At 40.0% G+C, this 5041-nt stretch overlaps 1 long non-coding RNA gene across 2 annotated transcripts; it reads left to right on the forward strand.

Annotated features, from left to right (window-relative positions):
* The first annotated feature begins 347 nt into the window (after positions 1-347).
* LOC107278495 (uncharacterized) lies at positions 348-3388 on the forward strand. 2 transcript variants are annotated; one of them, XR_010740386.1, is made up of 5 exons: positions 348-739; positions 1332-1443; positions 1521-1637; positions 1771-1908; positions 3165-3388. It is a non-coding gene; the product is annotated as an uncharacterized lncRNA (long non-coding RNA). The 2 variants fall into 2 exon arrangements; XR_010740385.1 differs by lacking the exon at positions 3165-3388 and having other exon boundaries at positions 1771-2416.
* Positions 3389-5041: the final 1653 nt, after the last annotated feature.

Consider the following 5041-nt stretch of genomic DNA (forward strand, 5'->3'; position numbering starts at 1 on the left):
GTCATGACTTTATATGGAATGACGGAATGACCTTGTGGGTCTTGGTTTTTTAAATCACTCCAACAAACGTTATATGTGTTGTTTGGTTAATTTTATGAGTGTTTTGAGCTAAGGATATAATCTCTAATAACGAATTCCATGCGCGTTCTCGGCCAGATAGCCCCGCCACGTGGCGTCGTACAATTGATGGAATTGGCTCTCACCCGCATCCGTTGGATAAGAAATCAATGGTATAGAGAAAACAATGGATCTAACTGTAAAATATTAATTTTCAAGGGGGGTAAATGGAAAAGATGGCATCCCTTCTGGAGAAATCGTGTCCTGTTGCGATTTCTCGATTTCTCCTCGCCTCTTCCTCCTCTGCTCCTCCGGCAAGTCACGAGCCATCCCCGACGCCGGCCGCCGCCGCTCCGCATCAGCGCCGTCCCTCGCCGCCCTTCCGCACCAGCGCCTACCCTCACCGATCCGGTGATCCCCATCCCCTAGAAACCCTAGCCCACAGCGCCGCCCTCACTCCACCTCTCCTGTGCGTACGCATCTCACGAGCCGAGCGCCGCTGCCTCCTACTCGCCCCCTTTCCGTCCGTCTGCCTCCTTCCTTTCCGGTGCGCTCGACCCGGCGGGCCAGCGGTTGAGCTTGGCGCAGCACTCGAGTGGGATGGCCGGCCGAGCGCTGGGGTTGGACTCCGCTGGCATAGTGGTCGATCCCATCCGTCGCCGTCAACATAGCTGCATAATCAGTTGGGCGATTTTTGTTTGATGTCCATAGCTAATCCTAGAATTAGAATTGTTCTTCGGTGATTTTGTTCTTCGTTGATCCTGTGAGTCTATTAATATATGAAAAACCATAAGTGCGGTTGATAAGGAACCTTGAGAAAGCTTGATCTGTTGCTCAAAAACATCCAGGACTACCACAAGCATGTTCTGCTGGTACTGTACAGTGTACACAGACCTTGGCTGTAGGTACCTACGTTTTTTTTTTTAGAGAAGGGTATTTTTTACCCAGCCTCTATATTCAACCGGATATATACGGCCATTGAAATAGGGAACTTAGCCCCACAAACAACCCAATCTGAAATTCGCTCCATAGAAGATTTGAACTCAGGACCTTGGGGTACTACTCAGGTCACTGTAACCACTAGGCTGTAGGTACCTACTGATCTTTCAGTATCTAATGCAGAAAGTGAAAGTGTTCCCATCCAAAGTCATTTACCATATGGTCATTGATTTCTGTAGATGGATTATTTACTGCCCTCCTTATTGCTGCCCTTTCTTGCTTCTCGATATTATTTGTTCATATCATTGTTTTGTTCTATTTATTTCTTTTTGCAGATGTTATTGAAAAAATTATTGCTGTCTCCATCTCCAATGCAGCAATGATATCTACAAGTTCATCAGATTTTAGGATGAGAAGATTAGAGCCTATATTATCCAATAAAATAAGGTAATAAGTATCCCTATTTATTTTAAATATTTCTGTTAGTATTGCATAATATTTAATACTTTATTTTTTTCATGTAGAGCTCATCTTCACAAATGGAGTCACCTCAAGATATTCGGATAATGATAGTTGAGCCATGTCATTTGGACACAACCAACATCTTAAGCAAACAAACCTATGAAAACAACAATAATCTGGTACACAACTGCACATATTTCTTTTTTAAATATACTGACGAGACAAGGAAAATATCCATGTAACTGTAGATATCTTTTGGGAAAGGTATACTAACATATCATGATTCCTCTTTGCTTCTCTATTCTATTACAGTGAACATTGCAGGGTGTGGTGGTCTAATTATGTTCAGCTAATAAGTCATGGTAGACTTTTATAAGTATCCTTAAAATTTGGAATATTCAGCGAAAGAATCATATATATGACCCTTATAACTACACCTTTATGCACCAGGTAATTCCACACACTTACTCTCTTTGAATAGTTCTCATATATTTAATAGCTTGATGTTTCAAGCGTGAGAAAAAACTTGGATTTTCTGGACAAAAAAAAGCTATATACTTGTATGCATTGTGGTTGATGTTGTCTTTGACTTACTAATGGCAAACATGATTACATGTTCTTGGAACTAATTTTGAGTCATGACTGAGCAGGGTAATGTATATGCTGTAGTAAGAATTGCATTTATTCGAGATAGAGTATACAGGTATATCCTAGAGTAAGAATTGCATTGCTGATCTAACGAAAAAAAAATTATTTGACACGTTCTTTGTACTTTGAATCAATGATGTTAAGCTTTTTTTGTATACCACAAATGTGCCTTGCATGCTCTCTACAATTATATGACAGTAACAAACTAGAGAAGATGTTTGGGGTTTGCCTGTTGTGTTCACTGGAATGATTTTGTAGTTGAAAGTAAATTTGAAGCTTTCATATATAAGCAAGCTGTGATGATTCTTTATATAATCTTAGTATTATGAAATTTAACTGTTTGGCACAACCTTGTTGTCCTTGAGTCCTGAAAACTCCAGCAAAATATTGTTGTGATTAGAATTAGGTACAGGCATCTGATTAAGTTATTGTAAATCACATCCACCATCTGATTTGGTGAAGGTATCCCTAAAACAAACAACATGGATACAAATTAATCACCTTACAAAGGATGATTCCTCTATCTTCACAGAGAATGATTCCTCTTATCTTTACAAAGTTAAAAAAAAAATACATCACTTGCAGCAAAAAGAGTTTCTTCTCTACATAGTTCAAATATATTATGCTGAAGAACATTATTATATAGTACAATTTATATACTTTGGAGTCATATATTAGTTTTGTGAAACAATGAAGCAAATGTAATCCATCTAATAAAATGTTTTATGATACCATTTACTTATTATTTATATTATTGCTTTTCTCAGTATTTACTATTATAAAGGATGTTGATTCACTGTTTCTTAACTGCCTTAATTTTCTAGGTTTTTACTTTAGATGTTCCATGACAACCATATAATCATTCAATATATTACATAAATATTTATACTATTATTATCCCAGAAAAGTAGTAGTGAAGAAGAGTAGAAAACACTGATTATCATTTGATTCAAACAAACAGTAAATAAGCGCTCTGCCTGATAACATATCCGATAAAAACTGCATACTTTTGTTATATGGATTATGCACAGCACTAACTTTTGGTGTATTTATAGCAGATGCATTACATGTCCATCGAGAAAAGCGACGATTCAAAACCTATACTCATCTAGCTAGCTTAATTTATTAGAAAATTGAAATAGGGCTTTATCAAAAGCTTTGATCATTTCAGGTCCTGAACAATGTATGTCTATATAATAGACAGTTTATATTTATATATTCAATAATCTACAATATGTCTAAGTACTAGACTAAAGTAATGCAAAATTATGGTTACCTACTATTGAGATGGCTCTCATAAAGTTCCAGTTTAGATGTTCAATTATCATTGATTAATCAATTGCCGGCTTTATCTATTTACATGCTGAAGTACTCCACTGTACTCATTTCAATGACTTTGTCATATACATGTAACATTTTATTACAATTTGTTCCTGGATCTGGAATTCCTGATTCGATTGGGCACTATTTCATATAGTGCTGGGGCTGTCTCCTAAATAGTTTTACCATCCATAAACTGAAATTTCTATCTGTTGAAAATGGCGATTAAACGGAAAAGAATCATTTCTGTAGAACAGCACGATGGTTAAACATGGAACTGAGAGTTTTTTTTTTTCAGAGGGGAACTGAGGATTTCGGGCTTTGCAATATGAGCATATGCCAATCAGAACATGATTAGTGCCCTATTTAGCTGATGATGATGATAAGGCTTAATAATACGGTGTACACTGCGTTCAATTGGGCTGGCCTACGTATACTTCCGCGCGAAGCAGCGGTTACTTTCTAGTATATGACGATTTAGAGGTGCAATATTAGCTTTAAGATCTTTCTTACCATTTTGTTTGTCTTACATAATCATCCATACACATCCATACAGTTTCAACACAAGTAATTTAACTAGTTGTGTAGGATCTGTCTATACATCACTCAGACAGATTTTATTATTATTATTACTAGTAGTAGTATAGTGTAACAAACAAAACAAATCTTTATCTTTACCTATTATAAAAGTTTAAGGTGTTTTTGCCAGTAATTTTCGTACGTCGTCCTGTTAGCGCACGATTTTTTTTCCGAGTCCGTTCCCGTATAGCGAACCAATCCAGATCGCTATCGCCCAAATTTCCCATCCGATTCCCACCCAGATTGCTCCCTCCCAGATCAGTTCAAACCTATTTTGCTCATATCTCAATCCAAACATCACAAAAACTCCAAACATAAGAACACCCCATATTACATCCAAACACCACAAGAAGAACACTGCATACATCTATTGTCCGTCTCACTCACAACCGCTTCGCTCCCATCCCATACGCACGTACGGATCAAACATGCCCCTTGAACTAGATATCAAATCCGATCCAAATAAATCACAAAATCACAAATCCATTGAATTACAAAATCGCAAATCCAACAACAATGAATCAAAATCTTCCAATAAAAATTATATCACCGGTGCCATTGTTCATCGGAGCCGAGGACGCCGCTGCCCCGAGGCCGTGGTGGCTTGGCGGCGCGCCGCCGTGCGCCCCGAGGAGGGTGCCGCCGTGAAGAGGGTGCCACTTCTGTGCCAGAGAAGAGGATTCCTCGGACGCCACCCGCCAGGGAAAGGGCACCGCTGGCTGGGGGGGCGCCGACCGCCAAGGGGAGGGCGCCGCCCCTCGGGGGAAAGGCGCCGCTGGCCTGGTGGAGGATGCCACGTCTGAGGCACCGGGCGCCGTCGGCCGGGAGGTCGCCCTGGCTGAGGGGTAGGAAGAGCGGTGCCGCCGGTGGGGGGAGGAGGAGGGGGACTGGGGGAGAGGGTGTTGGAATTAATGAATGGGCCTTAGCCCACTCGAAGATTAATTCTTTGGAAAATCACAAAAGCCCACCTCATGGGATGGCATGCATGTGGAGTTTAGTACCACCTTGCTTATTCTAGGAGAGGGGGACCTCCTTA

This window comes from Oryza sativa, chromosome 3 (assembly GCF_034140825.1).
Source record: "Oryza sativa Japonica Group chromosome 3, ASM3414082v1".
Taxonomy (NCBI): domain Eukaryota; kingdom Viridiplantae; phylum Streptophyta; class Magnoliopsida; order Poales; family Poaceae; genus Oryza; species Oryza sativa.